This window comes from Jatropha curcas, chromosome 8, assembly GCF_041381405.1.
Source record: "Jatropha curcas cultivar XTBG-Jc1 chromosome 8, XTBG_Jcur_1.0, whole genome shotgun sequence".
Lineage (NCBI taxonomy): Eukaryota > Viridiplantae > Streptophyta > Magnoliopsida > Malpighiales > Euphorbiaceae > Jatropha > Jatropha curcas.
The window spans coordinates 21,671,480-21,690,665 of NC_143158.1; the positions used below are offsets into that span (position 1 = coordinate 21,671,480).

General features: G+C 33.2%; 1 long non-coding RNA gene across 1 annotated transcript; it reads left to right on the forward strand.

The window, feature by feature from the left end:
- Nucleotides 1-10,663: 10,663 nt before the first annotated feature.
- Nucleotides 10,664-11,639, forward strand: LOC110009191 (uncharacterized). The gene is made up of 2 exons (XR_002284061.3): nucleotides 10,664-11,013; nucleotides 11,224-11,639. It is a non-coding gene; the product is annotated as an uncharacterized LOC110009191 (long non-coding RNA).
- The last annotated feature ends 7,547 nt before the right edge of the window (nucleotides 11,640-19,186 follow it).

A 19,186-nucleotide genomic window follows, 5' to 3' on the forward strand; every position in this document is an offset into this window, starting at 1 on the left:
TGTCAAACTTACTACTGATGACTCTATCTCAACTATTCAACTGAAGAAGTTGATTAAAGACGCTCTGAAAGATCAGTTGGAAACTACAATGCAGCCTTCTTACACCTACTGAAATTCATACTTGAGGATCGACATGATGAAGATGCCATCAAATTATCAACCTCCCAAATTTCAACAATTTGATGGAAAGAGAAATCTAAGACAGCATGTAGCCCACTTTGTGGAAACTTGAAATAATGCTGGCACGAACAATGATCTTCTCGTCAAACAATTCGTTCGGTCCTTGAAAGGAAACACATTTGTTTTTTATACTAATCTCAAGCCTTGTTCTATTGATATTTGGGAACAACTCGAGTGGGAATTCCTCAATCGCTTCTATAACAGCAAATGTGTAGTTAGTATGATTGAACTCACTGCTACTCATCAATGGAAGAAGGAATCTGCATTAACTACATTGAAAGATGGAGAATGCTTAAAAATTGATATGTGCATCAAGGGCATGCATTGGGGCTTCCGCTACATCCTGCAAAGGATCAAGCCTCATACTTTTGAAGAGTTGGCTACTCAGGCTCATGACATGGAGCTCAGTATTTTTTATCATGGGAATCAAAATATCCCAATTCAGGAACCAAAAAAGGGGAAAGATAAGTTGAAAGTGTGGAAACTCACTAAAACACCTATTAAGTCAAAAAGTAAGCAGTCTATGGCTGTAACAACAATGTAAATCAAATTACAACCTAGGACTTAGAAGAAGCAGCATGTGAAGGTCACTCCTTGTCAGCCAATAGAGAGGAAAAAGGCTACTTTGAAGGAGAGGCAAGAAAAGAGCTACCCTTTTCTGATTCTAACATTTCAAGCGTGTTGGATGAACTGCTTAAAGCTAAACTCATCCAATTGCCAAAGATGAAATGCCTGGAGGAAGCAAATCGAGTGGATGATCCAAACTACTGTAAGTATCATAGGCTAATTAGCCATCCAGTTGGGAGATGCTTTGTCTTAAAAGACAAAATCATAGAGTTACAGAAGAATGGTGGCATCACTTTTGATGAGAAGGAAGCAACTGCGAATTTGACAACTATAGTGGTTGATGAATCGTCGATCTCCACAAGAAAAGAAACAATAAGGCTTGGCTCTTTAGACCCGATTCAAATTGAGGTGTTTATTCCAAAATAAGCTTCTATGCCAAATGAGTTCAGCTTGATACAAGGAGATGGGAACACTGCTATGAGCAATGAGCCTACTGAGAATCAGTTTGAAGATGAAGGATGGACTTTGGTTACTCGCAAAAGAAGTAAAAGGAGGAACCCACTTCCATCCAAAGCAATTCCAAAGAGAGGTAAGGTGTTTAAGAAGTTTGTCAAATCAACACAACTAACTTCCTCAAAAATTCAACCAAAGTCTCGAAAGTCGAGAAAGATCTTCGAACCACGGGTAGAAGATTACACAGAAAAAAGCCCAGGCAACTAATTACTTTAGCGGAATAGATGCCAAAGGAGTTGATGGATGCTAAATTGTCTTTTCCATGTTATTATATTGAAGGAGAGCTAAAACAAGATAACAATGAGGATACTCAAGAAGCAAGGGCCTACTATACAGCTATTGAAAATATCACCTTTACTGATGAAGATCACGTGCTTGGTGATAAGCCTCATAATCGTCCTTTGTTTGTTGCAGGTTATATTTGTAAAAGAAAGGTAAATCGAATCTTGCTTGATCTAGGTTCAGCCGTCACAAAGACCTTCCAGGAACTTAACACACTAATGGATGAACTGAAGCAAAATTGATTTACGATACATGGCTTCAACTAGAACGAGTAAAGGGTTGTTGGTTGAATTTAGCTTCAGTTGCCTATTGACAAGATGGAGTCAAGTGTTCTTTTTCATGTGATTGATGCAAGAACATCTTACAACATATTGTTAGGGTGTCCTTAGATTCATGGAAAAGATGAAAAAGTATGAACAGTCATAGTTGATTCGAAGCCATTCACTGAAGCTGAATCACATTTCGTCGATGCAAAGTTCTACTTTGAAGAATTTTCGATTGAAGAAATTCAACCAGCTCGTAAGGATATTGAAGTAAGGGCTTCTATAATGAAGATTGAAGAAGTGGGAATCTTCCTCAGCAAAAGAAAGGAGCATGATGCTATAGCAAAGACAAGTCAAACAGTTGTTAAAAAAATAAAGCTTCGATTTGTACATGTCTCCAAAGGCAAAGATGATCAATCTTCTTCCTTAAATCAAGAAAATATCATACAAGGCTTGAACGATTTGACTTTACCATTCACTAGTTTTGTTTTCCTTACAGTTTCATGTCACCATTGAAAGGTATTACAAGGCCTTCCAAGAGCCCAATAGTTGAGCTTGGAGCATTGCTAGCCAAAAGAACAAGTGGATTTGACCCTAATGCTTATAAACTATTGGCTAAAGCGTATGTTTCTACTGATGTGGCCAAATTGACAACGGATTTCAAGAATGGTGGCGGTGAACAATCATCAACTAGGTTTCGCAAAGTATGGAAGGAGAAGAATACTGCTGATCAAAAGTCTAAAGTTGGCCAAGGGTATCAAGCTTCTGCTCCTTTACACTTGGAAATTAGAAAAGAAACCTCTAATTATATTTCTGCTACAGAAATAGAGGAGGCAAAAAGCGAAGTTTTGAGAGCTTCTATTTTCAGTCGATTATCGTATTTCGGTCTTTGATCGAATTAGAACTCTAGAAAGTGCAGATACTAAGAAAAGTAGAACCTTCATCCACTAAAGACTTGGGATTTCAAAACCAAGCAAAGGAAAGAAGAATAAAAAGAAGCAGTCTACTATTACAATAGATTGCAACGGCTTGTCTAGCAAAATACCCTCTCAGATGAAAAGAAAAACTAAGTGGGTGGTGACTACAAGATCTATATTGAAGCCAAAACCAATACTATGGTTATAACTGGCCAAGTCTCCAATCAGCTTGAGGAAGAAAAAGTTGATGTAGTGATGCTTGGCCATATTACTTTTGAAGACAAGGATCAAGACCAAAATCTTGTTGAGGAAAATGCTGAGGATGCTCCTTTTGCTTTGGAAGAGGGAAATAAAACTATAGTTGATGAGCTAAAAGAAGTCAATTTCGGAACAATGGAAGAGCCTCGCCCAATTTTCTTTAGTGCAAATTTTTTGCCTAAGGAGGAAATGGAGTATGTTGAATTGCTTCGGGAGTATCGAAATGCCTTTGTATGGTTCTATAAAGAGATGTTGGGATTAGATCCTCAGGTAGCAGTCCACAACTTGGCAATCAAACCTAGGGTAAAGCTAGTGAAACAAGCTCAAAGGCGATTCCGTCCAGAATTGATTCTACCAATAGAAGCTGAAGTCAATATACTCATTGATGCCAGTTTCATAAGGGAAGTCAAGTATCCTACTTGGATCTTAAACATTGTTCTTGTCAAAAATAAAAATGAACAATTAAGAATTTGTGTAGATTTTTGAGATCTAAACAATGCATGTCCAAATTATGACTTTCCTCTTCCCATCATTAAAATTATGGTAGACGGCACAACTGGTTATGAATGGCTTTCCTTCATGGATGGCTTGTCTGGCTACAATCAAATCCCAATGGCTGCCAAGGATGCAAAATGACAATTTGAACATCGAAAGGTATATATTGCTACACAATTGTGCCTTTTGGATTGAAGAACACTGGTGCTACTTATCAACTTGTGATGCAAAAGATCTTTGATGAAATGCTCCATAAAAATGTTGAATGTTATGTTGACGATCTAGTTATAAAGTCAAAGAAAGCAACTGACCACATCCATGATCTTCGACAAGTATTTCAATGTTTACCTAAACTCCAACTAAAGATGAATCCTCTAAAATGCGCATTTGGAGTCTCGTCAAGAAAATTTTTAGGATTCATTGTGAGGCACCGAGGTATTGAGATTGATCAGCCAAAAATTGATGCAATCCTCAAAATGTCGAAACCTCGCAACATTCATGACCTCAAAAGCCTACAAGCGAAATTGGCATACATTTGAAGGTTCATTTCAAATTTAGTCGGTCGATGTCAGCCATTCAGTCGAGTCATGAAAAAGGGTGTCCCTTTTGAATAGGATGAAGCATGTAGCAATGCTTTAAAAGCATTAAGTCATACTTGATGAATCACCTGTTCTTAGAGCGCCGACACAAGGACGTCCTCTCATCTTGTATATTGCTACTCAAAAATGCTCTCTGGGAGCACTATTAGCACAAGAAAATGATGAAGGAAAGGAGAATGCATTGTATTATCTCAGTAGAACACTAACTGATGTTGAGCTGAACTATTCGCCGATTGAGAAGATGTGTTTAGCACTAATGTTTGCTATAAAAAAACTGAGGCATTACTTGTAGGCTCATTCAATTCGGTTGATTTCACGTGTTCTCGTCAAATATTTGATGGCCAAACTAGTCTTGTCTAGAAGACTAGCGAAGTGGGCTCTATTACTCCAATAGTTTAAGATCACATACATCCTAGAAAGAGCAACAAAAGGGCAAGTCCTTGCTAATTTTCTTACAAACCATCTTATTCCTAATGATTGGAAGTTCTTTGAAGAGTTGCCAAACGAAGAAGTTTTCCTTGTTGAAGTTCCACAATCTTGGAGAATGTTCTTTGATGGTGCATCAAGTCAGATGGGTGTAGGAGCTAGAGTTGTCTTCATCAATCCATAATTGGAAATCTTACCTTTGATGTTCAACTTAGTCGAGAGGTGCTCAAATAATATTGTAGAATATCAAGCTTTGATACTTGGCCTAGAAATGGCAATTGACATGGAGATATCTAACTTGAGGATATTTGGAGATTCGAAGTTGGTTATCAATCAAGTACTCTTCCTTTATGTAGTAAGAAAGCCAGAATTATTGCCTTCAATTATGTTGTAAGCTTCTCTCTCAGTTTGATAGTACTTCCATCGAGCATGTACTACGAAAGGAAAATCACCAAGCTAATGCTTTAGCAAATTTAGCGTCAACTCTAGCATTGCTAGATGTAGAAGCAAAAGTGCTAGTATGCAAGAGATGGGCAGTACCACCAATGTTGGATGTTGAACTCGAAGAGATGGATGTTGTCTCCGTTTATGAAGTTCAAAAAGAAGATTGGCAAAAACCACTTACCAATTATCTATAGCATGGAAAAATGCTAGATGATCCAAAGAAGAAAGCTGAAATAAGACGACAAGCTTTTGGCTTCATAAGCTTCAAAGGCATGCTTTATCATCACTCTTACAATGGAGTTTTTCTACGCTGCCTTGGAGAGAAAGAAGCTACCAAAGCTTTAGAAGAAGCACATTCAGGTGTTTGTGGTGCACATCAATCTGGGCCAAAGTTGCACTTTCAAATGGGGTACTATTAGCTTACGATGGTGATGGATTGCATGAATTATGCCAAAAGATGTCAAGAGTGTCAATTACATGCAAACTTAATTCATCAACCTCCTGAACCACTTCACCCAACAATAGAATCATGGCCTTTCGAAGCTTGGGGATTGGATGTTGTGGGATCACTTCCAAAAAGTTCAAGTGGCCACCTATACATTCTTGTTGCAATTGATTACTTCTCAAAATGGGTTGAAGTCGCTTCATATAAAGAAATCAAAAAGCAGACTTTGGTGAGCTCTATTAGAACAAACATCATTTATTGTTATAGTGTGCCTCGGTTAATCATGCACCAGCAAATGGACAAGTTATAATTCATGGAGAATGGACAAGTTATGTGAGCAATTCAAATCTAAGCAATATATTTCGTTAATGTACAATGCACTAGCAAATGGTCTTGCATAGGCGTTCAATAACACTTTTGGCAAACTTCTCAAGAAGATAGTCAATCAATCAAAAAAGGATTGGCATGAAAGACTAGGGAAAGCCTTATGGGCTTAACTACATATAGAACATCAACTTAAGCAACTCCATATTTGCTTGTTTATGGTATAGAAGCTGTTCTCTATCTCGAACAACAAATTCCATCCTTGAGAATTGTCATCCAAGAAGGTCTTTCAAACGAAGATAATGCTTGGCTGGCTTCGCTTGCAAGAGTTAAAAGCATTGGATGAAAAACAACTTGAAGCGCAGCAACATTTGGAGTGTTATCAAGCTCGAATGTGCAAATCTTTTAACAAGAAGGTGCAAATCCGGTCTTTTCAATTAGGCGATCTAGTTCTACCAATAAGAAGCTTGACAGTGCTCTTGGCTCGTACGAACTAAAACTGTGAATGGCTAATAAAAAAAAGACAAAACAAAAACATGCAGCTGAACTACATTATGACTTGATCCTTCCAAAAGCGAGTACATAGGCAGCTTGGTATTTTAGTAAGTACAGTCATGCAAAAAAAAAAAAAATTCAAGATTGAGCGAGAAGCTTGAACAAAAATTGATGAAGTGTTCCGCTTTATGCCTGCAGCTTTGAAGGTGCATGGACGAATGAGATTCACTGGTTCATGTGGAAGTACAAACATGCATAGCCAACAAGAAATTAAAGCAACCAAGTAAACTTCTTCTCGTAGATCATCTTCTATGTTTAGAATTTCAAAAGGCTTTTGCCAGGTTGCATCCTGCAGTAATTTGTTACTAATAACACTTGAAGGATTTAAATTCTTCTTGGAAGTAGCAGTTCTTTTAGTGTAGTCTTTTTCAGGAGGCTCAAGATATCTAATAGGACCGCAAAACCAAAAGTTCACCAAGTTTCGAACATTCAACTCAAAGTTGTTCTCAACCCGTTTGGCATTTTTGTAGTATACATGAAATAAGTATTTGCAATTTCGCGGTAAGAAAGGAGTTCCACCTCCATCGACTCCAGTAAAATCTGCAGCTGAAGGGATCATCTCATCATGAAATGAGCTATTGAATGGAAGTCCTCCTAGGAACTTCAAATCCCAAAGAGAAATCCACTCTTCCCCAGTTGGGAGGAAAAGGGTATTTGTTGAAGCACTCTAATGTTCACAGAAATGATGAATGACGATGGGGAAGAGATCGTAGGTGAGGAGTGATGTGAAAAAAGCATGATACACCTTGGCTTTCAAAAGTGGTTGCTTATTACTTGCCAACACAACTTCAAGCCACTCCCAATAGCATTTGATAAAGAAAAATTCACCAATAAATTTGAAAGAAGGATGCCAAGAAACTTCATTGTTGTGGATGTGACTTCTCAAAAGGGCAAGATTATTTGATGGAGTTCGAAGCGAGTGAAGTGAAGAATGTAACAAACGGCATTGGGCGCGCTTAACTACTTCATGTGAAAGTTGAAATTCACAAGTACGTTCGATAGTCCAATCCATAAGGTGAGGTGGGTCTACTTTGCTTGGTGTTTTGGCTCTAATATATATGTCGGCAGATCTTTGAAAGGTGAAGATCATCCTAGGATTTGAATCAAGATCATTCCAGGTGTTTTGGCTCCAATATAGTCCAATCAAATTGCTTAAAGACAAAACTTTGAAATTGAAGAGCATCCTCATCAATTTCATAAGAGTTGAAAAAAAAATGAAAAAGAGGCCTGACTATACAACTAATATTGGTCATGAATTGACTTATCGTCATGTTAATATTGCAAAGGCTAAAGCACTATTATTAAACGCGGCTCGACCTGGCGGGTTGACCTAGAAAACTGGTGAATCAGACTCATAACCAGCTGATTTTGCATTTGAATCAGTTAAGCAATAAAACCGGAGTTCAACCGGCTAAACTGCGGTTAAACCTGGAGAACCATTCAACCCATAGAGACCCATAAAACCCAGTCCGATTTTAATTTTAGGGTAAAAGTACGCTATTTGATGAAAGTTCTGACGTTTCACTACTTTTTACATGTAATATTATATTTTGCCGCAAAGACTGTCAATCAGGTCATTCAAATATCAAGCAAACAAATCTCTAATTTTCTCTACACGTAAGAGTCTAAATGCACTTTCTTCTTTTTGTCTTCTTTATTATAATGGTGGGGCCTTATATCTTCTTTTAGGTTACTTTTGAGTATGAAAGCTTGTTAGAGTGTTTATATCTTCTAATTTCTTAGTCTTTTATGGTCTTGTATTTTTTTTAATATACTACTCCAATGATTAGAGAATGATATTAATTAAGTTACCATGTGTATCATGAAATAAATTTAACTTGCTAATTAAGTATTTTATCAAAGTAGAACATAACCTCCGTTAAAACAATTAAAATTCAATTAATCACAAACCATGAATCATAATTAATTATTTTCATTAGAAAAAAAAGCAATGCAATAATTGAACAATTACTCAAAATATATATATATATATATTAACCATCCACCTACTCTTTTGGCCAGGTCAATGTCCCGACCGAGTTTAATAACATTGGGGCTAAAGTGTTGGATTATTAATCATATATGTTGAAGCATGCAAGCATCAGCGCACATGAATATATAATCTTCAAAGTTGAGATTTAATCATGGCAATCATAAGCCACTTGTCATTGATATTGATTTAAAGGGAAAAAAAAAAAAAACAAAGAACGAGAACGAGATCTCAGATTGGGAATTGGTAATTAAAGCAAAGTATTGATGTGGGCCATGATGTATTCATATGCTAATGTTTTATATAGCATTAATTTGGCATATATATGTGTATGCTAATACAGTAATGGAATTTAGAATGAAGAGAATGTGACAAGATACTGCTATTCTTGGACAAGATACTGTATGCTAATACAGTCATGAGCCAATAAAATAAAATCGTCAGTTATTCTTTTCATGGAACAGATACTGCTAGGTTAATTTTTATTGCTAAGACAAAAGAGACGTACCTGGACACTGTGACGGGATAGGAGCTTAACCGTTTGCTTCAATTTGATATATATATATATATATATATATATATATATATATATAAAGAAAAAGAAAGTTTGAGACGAAGGCTTTTTTTTATGGAAGATTTGTCAACGAATTCGATAAGGTTTTAAACTTTTAAACTCCAAATTCGATAAGGATTAATTCTTTAACCCCGAATTCAATAAAAATTTAAATTCTCAACTCCAAAATTTTCAAGGAAAGAACAAGAAATAAAAAAAATTAGAAATTCTAATTATAAAAAATTATTAGAGTTTCACCATTTGGGCTAAAAAAAATTAATTAGCCTATTAAATTGGAGTTCCTAAAATTTTTAATTTGAAAATTCAAGTTAAAAAAAATTTTGGCTCATTAAATTGGACCATGCAAACAAAAATGAAATACATGCATAAAAAAGGGCATGAGTTAATTGAAAAAAAAAAATCGTCTTCTTCAAATTTTCGAAACCTGTTTAAAACAAGTGCATGAACAAGTCTCGAGGGGCATCTGTAAACACCAAAATTTTATTAAGTTAATTTAATTAATTAATATAATTATTTAATTAGCCAATTAAATTATTTATTAGTTAAATTAAATAATTTATTTTAATAACCAATCAAAATATTTAAATGGTTATTAAAATAAAATTATTGGATAAATATTATGCACTGCATAGATAAATAATATAGTAAAGGTCCAATAAAAATTAGCCAAGTGGATCAATTAAATTAAATCTTGGCGAATAAGTTAGGCGTCTACATTAGATAAGTGACACTGCAACAACAAATAAGAGATTGTCAAGTGGACCAATCAAATTACATACTTTGCAAAAGTACTCCCTCAAATCTCTATAAATATGATGTCTTTCTTCACATACGAGATACACAGATATATAGAGAAAAAGACAGAAAAGAAGTTTCAAAGTTTTGTCGAACGCAAGACTATAAAAAATCTCTTCCAAGTCCAAAGAAACAAAATTCTTTCAGTTTTAATTCAAGATCAAGTCTCATTGACATTTGAATTGTGCTCAAAGTCATTCTACATCAATTCAACATTAAGTTTTTTCGCCTGTTGAATCATATTCAAGATCAAGTCATTTCGACCCTTGAATTGTATTTGCGAAAATAAAGAGAAGAATCAGAGGATAATCTTTATTGTAATAGGAGATTCCACGTAGATGTTGTATTCATTAGTTTACTATAAATAAAATTTATATTTTTTTATTTTTTTTATTTTCACAATTTTCAAGAATAAATTTTACGCATACAATATTCTTAGTTAAATGTACATTTTAGTTATAAATAAGTAAACAACATTATTATTAAGCTGATAATATAAATGAACAAACTTGATACATATAACAAATTAGTCAATTAAACAATTAAAATGCATGCATACAAATATATTTAGATATCATTTGAAATATTAATTAACTAAAATTTTAATAATTATTATAATATAAGAATTGTTATTTAATTTTAACTATACTTCGTGAATATGTAATAGGATGACTTCAATTCGAAATAAAGCTCTCCAACCGACGTACATGACAAACCCACCAAAAAAGTCATAAATTTATACATCCTTCTTCAATCAAAGGCAAAAAACAAAATATAAAATAGAAACAAATAAAGTTTATTTTGTGATACTAATTAATAAGGAGGGTGACACGTGCTCTCCAATGTTGCAATGAATTTAGTAGATTATGAGACAACTGAAATGACTTAATATATTATTTTCAAAACCCTTTAAGTTAAAATTAAATCAAATTGCCAAATAATCTAAATTATGGCTAATGAGATAATTTTCGTTAATATTTTAAATTCATTGGTTAGGGAATAATTGAATAAGGTTCAACCATAAGAAAATCGGGTTAAATCATTTAAAAGCCAAGTGGAATTTCGATCGAATCGGACCAAATCAAAATTGAACCGAACCAGAGTATAAAGGCAAATTAGGAGAGAGAAAATGAGGAAAATCTCCTTCTTCCTTCTACTCGAAGCCGACAAGTCTCCATCACCATTCCATTTCATTTTTTAGGCGGAACTCCATGGAATCTGGCAAATGAGGACTCTAAAATTATACATATCGCAAGGACTGAGATTCGACCTTCGGTTTGCGTTGTTTGAGCTTCGTTTGCAAAATATATAGGTCAAAAGATTGCGGCACCATTGCATTCTGTTTTCCGGCAATATACATTGTTTTCAGCAAGTCCAAGGCCCAAGGTTAGTACCAAAAGACTCCCCTCCTCATCCTATTTCTTTTGATGGCTTTCTTGCTGATTTTTATGGCTAGAATCGGAGGACCCAATAATGACAGCCAAAACCTTTTCGGCCGATTTCCAGCCAAATGGTTCACACCCATGTTGAATTGACCAAATATTAGTGATCCTTTCATCATAACGAATAAATCGATATATGGTTTGCAATTTCTAGATGTAGTAGAATTTTTTACCATCGCGCACAGTGGTCGGCAGCAGCGATTCGGTGACCGGCCAGTGATGCTCTGGCAAGGCTTCAGAGAAAGAATCTTCTCCTCTTTGTGCTGATTCCGATTATGCAACCTGATTTTAAGATGTAAGCCAATTGTAAATAAATTTAAGATGTTCAATCTTCTAGCCGAAAGTTTGGATAGAAGTTGAATAAGTATAATGGCATATTAAATTGGTATTAGCTAAATGAAATAATTTGAATTAATTAGATAAAATGAAATTATATGGAGTTAAGAACAAATAAATATATGAACATTAACTAATTTTTAATTAACTAATTTTTAAACTAAGTAATTGTTGTACCATTTATAAGTAAAAATTAGCATATATGTTTATATATTGTGATATATTGTTGATAGAGTTTATATAGTGAATGAGTAAGGAAATTGATTGATTAATACAAATTATAGTTAGAATTATATTATTGTGATTCTAATTTGTGAATGATAAAGGTGAGATTGATTTATGAATTAATGTTGGAGGAAGGGACTTTGTGGAGATTTGTTTTTTTGCCCAAGGGATGGGCTGAGTTGATTGTTGATGTGCATGTTGATATTGAGATGCAGAAATTTTGAAACAAATGTTTTGTCCAATTTTAGGGAAAATGCTGTCGAATTTTCAGCAAAATGATTATAAGTAATCAGGTTAACTTTATCGTTGATAGAACTAGTTAGTTATAAGTGTAGTTTTGAAAAGAGAGAGTTTTATTTCTCTATGTTGTGTTGTAATTATCCAATCTCTACTCTACTATACATAAATACAAAGATTGTTCCAGTATAGCAAGTAATCTAAATATGAATAAATCTAAACTGGGAAAGACAATATTTACTCTAATTAGGAATAAACCTAAACTAGGAAAGACAATATTTACAAAGACTTCAACACTCCCCCTCAAGTTGGTGCATAGATATTACACATGCCCAACTTGCAAACTAAAGGATGAAATAACTTGCTATTAAAACCCTTGGTGAAAACATAAGCTAGTTGCTCTTTTGAAGCTATATAGGAGACATTTATAAAACCTTCAACTATCTTTTCTTTTATAAAGTGACGGTCAATCTCTATGTGCTTAGTTCTATCATGCTGAACTGGATTATTTATAATACCGATGGCTGCTTTACTGTCACAAGATAAGGATATATTTGTTGTTTCAACCAACTTTAATTCTTCCATTAATCTACGCAACCATAGGAGTTCACAGATTCCCTGTGCCATAGCTCTATATTCAGCTTCTGCACTGGACTTTGCAACAACAGCCTGCTTCTTGCTTCTCCATGTGACAAGGTTTCCTCCAATAAAAACACAATAAGCTAAGGTTGATCTCCTGTCATCAAAGGAACCAGCCCAATCTGCATTTGTATAGCCTGTTATTGTCAAATGGCCATGTTTAGAAAACAAAAGTCCTCTACCTGGAGCTGATTTAAATATCTTAGAATCTGATGCACAGCTTCTAAGTGAGACTCCCGAGGATCATGCATGTACTGACTCACTAAACTTACAACATAGGCAATATCTAGTCTGGTATGGGCAAGATAAATCAACCTCCCAACCAATCTCTGATACCTGCCAACATCAACCGGACTTCCTACTTCAGCTTGATGATTATAATTTGACTTCAATAGGTGAGTCTGTAGGTTTACATCCCAACATGCCAATTTCTTTAAAGAGATTAAGAATGTTCTTTCGTTGAGAAATAAAAAATCCCTTTTTCTGATCTAGCAACTCCTATCCCAAGGAAATATCTAAAATTTCCCAAATCCTTAATCTCAAAATCCCTAGCTAACAAGCTTTTCAAGTGGGTCATTTCTTCTTCATTATTTCTAGTCATCACTATATCACCTACATAAATAATAAGCAATGTGATTTTACCTTCATGATGTTTAATGAACAAAGTATGATCAACATCGCTTTGAATTTACCCGAAAGAAAGCATATCTTTACTAAACCTTTCAAACCATGCTCTTAGTGATTGCTTCAGCCCATATAATGACTTCTTCAGCTTGCAAACTTTTCCTCTAGCTTATCATCATCAAATCCAGGAGAAATCTCCATATATACCTCTTCTTTCAAGTCATCACGTAGAAAAGCGTTTTTAACATCAAATTGATGTAACTCCTAGTCAAGATTGGCTGCACAAGACAACGAAATTCTGATTGTGTTCATCTTAGCTATAGGGGCAAATGTTTTCTAGTAATCAACTCCATAGGTCTGATTGAACCCTCTGGCTACCAATCTAGCCTTGTACGTCTCAATTAAACCATCTGCCCTATGTTTAACTATAAACACCCATTTATATCCAACTAGTTTCTTTCCTGGTGGAGGAATTACAAGATACCATGTCTCATTTTTTGCCAAAACTCTCATCTCCTCAACTATTGTAGCCTTCCATTTTGAGTCCTGTAATGCCTCTTGCCACTCCTGCAGTATATAAACCGAAGAAACAAACAAAACAAAGGCTCTATAGGAAGGGGACAAAGCATTATAGGAGATAAAATGGGAGAAGGGCTAGAATCAAGATTAGGACCAGAATCAACAAGGATTAAAGAAGACTCACCAGGTTCTTGTTCTTCTGTATTTTCAGGGCCTAAAATTGGAGAGGACGGTTGATCAGAGATCTCATGCTCCATGGTTGTATCTGTATTAGTCCGCGGTGTGTAGGTTTTCAAATCAGGTCTATCCAATCTTTCTAGAGGTTTGGGTGGTTGTTCTCTCTTATTATCAATGTCTACAAGAATCTCCCCCTAGAAAGGAATGTCAGCCATCACCTCTTTCATCTTATTCTCCCTCTGAAGAGGTGACTGGGAAGGAAAATAAGACACAAATTCCCGAAAGGTAATATCCATACTAACAAACTATTTCCGAGAATGAGGATAATAACACTTATATCCTTTTTGAGTAGTAGAGTAACCAAAAAACACACACTTCAAGGCTGGGTGTCCTGGGAGACGGCAGAGGTGCACTGTGCTCTCGGGGGCGATGGTTTGTTGGTCCATCTTGGGGTGTCAACTAGCCGTTTGGGTGAGGGGTCTCTAATGGGCACTTTAACATGGTGATGAATTGTGAATAAGCTTGGGCCAGAGCAACCGCTACCTGAGGTTGGTAGTCAATGGAGGAACTAGCATAGGTTGTCCATTTGCTTCGTCATGGCAGTTACCTTGGACTTCCATCTTGAGATGTTCGACATAATCGTTAGCCATGATATTCGAGAGGAAAAGGCTGAGGTTTTTAGGGATTGAAGGTGTGCTCCACACTCACTGCACCAATTATTAGATTCTTAGAAATTGAGGAGTAAGAAATTGTAGAATTAACCCAAGCTTTGGGTGAATTTTTGATATTTATATTGGAGTAAGGAAAATTATGGTGGGATAAGGACTATAGGAATTCTACGTGTCTTATCAATTGGAGTCTGTTTAGGAGCCTAGTGTTTTATTAATTTATTAATAAATTACTTTTATATATGTTTTATAATTGTATATTATCAAGTATAAATCGAATCTATTTTTTTCAATTAAAAGGCATTAAGAATAGAATTAAAAATGATCTTCAAAAGGATAAATAGACTTATTTTCTTCAATTAAAATGCATAAAAAATCTATCTAAAAGGATATTCAAAAGTATAAATGGAATCTATTTTTTCCGAATAAAACACATTAAAATAAAAATAAAAAGGATTTTCAAAAGGATAAATAGACTTATTTTCTTCGGTTAAAATGCATAAAAAATAATTAAAATGATATATTAAGAATTCCAAATTAAACTAAGGCTACTTTAGAAAATCTCATGATTCCCTCCTTTATTCTCACATGTATGTAGATTATAGATTATAAATTTAGTTTATTATCTATTAAGTTAAAGAGAGGAAAACAATGTATATAATAAATACATAAAGTATGTAATTCGCATGGTTATGAAAATCAGACTGGACCGATCGGATTGACCAGTTTAATTGAGAAACGGAGTATGGTTCAGTCCAGGTTAGATAATGAATTCGAGAGGTTAAAAAATCGGTGAGAACCGGCAAAAAACGCTGAACTGGACCAATAATTTATTACAATTCAATTCAAGAAAAAGAAAATATAAGGAGTTTTAGATAATAACAACAAAGGCTTCCTTAATCGGCAAAAACAGACGTAGATCGAAAGCTCTGATCATATTTTTTAAGAGATTCTGAAAATGCTTGTAAGATGGACTTCAAAAGGTTTAAGGCGGGTGTGAATTTCAACACCATGAAAGAGTTGAAGAGGTAAAGAGTTTTCTAACTTTTTAGCTGAAAATGAAATGAAAGAAAGAAGGTTGAAGGTGAACTAGTTGGCCATAATAAAGAAAGATGGAGAGATAAGGGAGGTTTAAAGACACTTCTTCATTTCAAATCTAAGAGTTTAGTATCACGAGGTGCTAAATAAATGAAATTATATAATATCCATTTATATCATAAAATGGCTGCAAAATGTACTATTGTTAATAATATATATAACTCTTTCCTTTTCTCTTTTTCAAGGCAAAAAAGTTGTTAGTTCAACAATAAATTTACAGACAATATACAAATTCGTCCTTGCAACACATTAAATTACTACTATTATCCTTGTTAAAATATAAAAGTTATATTTATATTCAAAAATTTAAATGTACAATGTCATTGTTTTTTTTTTTCAAACTCTGTAATTTATTATTTTTATTAGATAAATAAAAATTTTAAAATCTCATTTTATATATATATATATATATATATATATATATAACTTAAACTTGCAAGGGTTGTCAATTTTTTTTATAATTAATTCATTTGTTTTGTTCAATGTTAAATTTAATCATTTTTTATTCATTTTTATAAAATTTATTTAGTAGTTATATAACTTTTATTTCAATTGTGTTTAAAAATATATATTCAAAATATTATATATAAAATCGGTTAAACCATATTGACTCCGGTCGAACCCTCCGATTCAATGAACCCCTTTTTCCACCGGTCTAATGACCGGTTTGTTCTCAGAATATTGGTAATATGTATTTAGCTCTAACATTTAATTTAAATCCTAAATTGAATAAAATTAAAACATATATAATAAATAAAACAATTTTTAATTTTCATGTATATTCTTATTAGCAATTAAGCATAATATTTAAAACAAAATTTAATTATCATCAATAAGATTATTTTAGAATAATTTAAATTTTATTAAGGGCATTATCGAAAATCTCATTACCCCCTTCCTCATTTCCACCTTTTTATATAGTATAGATATAACACAGTAGCTGAATTTAAGCAACTTCATTGAGACAGTTTTGAGAATTAAGATTTCGAGCTCTTCCATGTTCAATTCCTTTCAATCCAAACTAATTTCTAGCATCCTAAATGATTAATTAACATGTTTAAAAGATATTCCAACTTTTTATTCATCAAATTAAAGATTTAAGCTTAGGAAAATATAACAATCAAAGGCAGATTTTGAATTCCATACCTTTCTTTTAATTTCTTTTGTTTTCTCTTCTCTTGTTTCTTGTTAACTTAACTTTTCTTTTGATAATCTTATAGACACTTGATGTTTTTTTGTGAATAAACTTTAGCAAATATGAGGATGATAGAAAGAAAAAGGAGAAGGAGAGTGTTCGTCATATGGGGATAATAAGTAAATTATTTACTTAATTTACATAACATTTGGGGTATGATACTTTCAAGCATCTAGGGTGTTTCATGTGTGCTATTATAATTAGTAAATTTCTAGTTAAGAAAAAATTTGCATGTATATAGTATTTCTAATTATAGAATAACAAATCTAGGTTTAAGCTATAAGCTATTTGTTAATTTTTTAGAATTTTGAAGTACTTATACTAATAAAAGCTTTAAGTCGAAAGATACCTTTTATATGCATGGAAATATAAATAAACCTAATTAAACAAGCTAAATGGGGTATTGTTGCAATAGCTTGTTTAATATGGTTATATGTGAAGAAAAAAAAAAGCTATCCCACATTGAAAAAGTACTAAAGTTAAATTATGTTTATAGTATGGGATATTGTAGTTCAAAAACAAGTTGAATTGGAGGGAATCTAAAATTTCATAAAATAATATTAAATGTCAAAAGATAGCACTTGGACGTTAGCTTTCAATGGCAGGTTTTATTTTATTATTTTTTATTATTATATAAATGTAGTTTTGGATTTTTTAAAAAACAACTTTAAATTACAGTTTTTGTCTATGTGAAAATGGTTGTTTGTCATCTATAAAAATGTTCCCTTCTAATTAACGTTTTTTATATATTTTTCTCTTATTTTCTTGTTTAGAAGTTCTTAGAAAAATATCAGAGATATTGTTGTCTACGGTTTTCAAAGTTGTATCCTAAAGGAATATTGGCATAACCTTGCAACATTTACGGTGGGGGAATTAATTCTTAAAAGAAAGTGTTTCTTTCACACCTCAACACTAGATCAAATACCCATTGTCATAAAATTAACTTCTCTTTTGATTTATTTACAATGCTTGCAAATGGAATTGATGGAGAATCAATTCTTGATCTTCAACTCTCTCAAACTTTGATCCAACCAAAAAAGGAGCATATGAGGTTGGGCCAGGTTATCATATTGATGTTCACGCTTTTTTATAGCATTACATAATTGGTGATTGTTTTTTTTTTTTAGAAGAAGCTTTGGAAACTATCAGTTCTCGTAAAGTCTATTATTTTATTTAGAAAGTTTCTAGATATATTCTTCCATCTGGGCAATGACTTAACCAAAGAGGAGTGGCAATATATAAGGCATCCGATCTGGTGAATCCACTTTCCATTCTCTTGTGCTTTGTTCTAGAGCTGATAATTATTTATATTTATGTTGCTTACCTACTTACATCTTTTTTCTTATGATGATTTTGCTCCTTGATTTAAATTGTTTTTTGTCTGCCATTGAAGAGGATAAAGCAGTTGAGATTTGTGTTTTGCTGTGGTTTTTATTATACCGGCACATTGAGTTCTTATGGAAAGATAATTATATTCTTTTAGTTATTGTCAATAAAACTCGTGATTTTTATTTGGATTAGAAAATGATGCAAGTGCTTTGTTCAACTTGGAAGGAGCGTTGTTGCGATTAACAAAAATTTTTGGATACCACTTGGCGTTAGCATGCTCAAGTGCAATATTAAGTTCGTGAATGGGATTTGGAGTTCTAATAAGATATAGCAGAGATCAGTTTGTTGTGGGCATTTCTAGTCTTTGTCATGGTTTTCTGTCTCTGGTCTCCAAGGATTATGGAGCTGATTAGGGTTAGGGAGTTTTATCATGGTTGAAAAGCTAGCAGCTGATCCAATTTGGGTTGAAACAGACACTAAAAAGCTTTACGATCTACTATTTTTTATGCTTCTTATTGGATCATTCTTCATTCAATTATATGGATCGACGATATAGCAATGATGAAATTTCTATTTTGTTTATAGAATCACATAAAATTTTATCTAACTTTATAGATGAATATGAATTTGATTTATTAATTGACGCAAATGTAAATCCATTTACTTGGGTTGAAAGGCAAGTTAATAGAGCCACTTATGCTATGGTGAGTAGCCTGTTTTCATGTTGGTTTTAAAGTTGGTTGTAAAGTGTGAAATTATTCTCCATATTTAATTAATAATGTAATTGTGTCTGAATTATCAGACAGTTAATAAAAGAAATTTTTTCCATTTTTTTAAAGAAAATTCTAATATTAAAATTAAAAAATAATGATAAGTATTATCTATAATTTACCTATCCAATTAGAAAATCTTAAGGACTGATATTTTTATTAAAGATTTTTTTAATATTTTATTATGATAAAAATACTATTATTTGGTTAAGGAAACTAATACTATTTTCGCAAATCATAAACAAAAATTAATGGAAATTGTATATATAAAAACAATTAAATTACGATTATATGTATAAG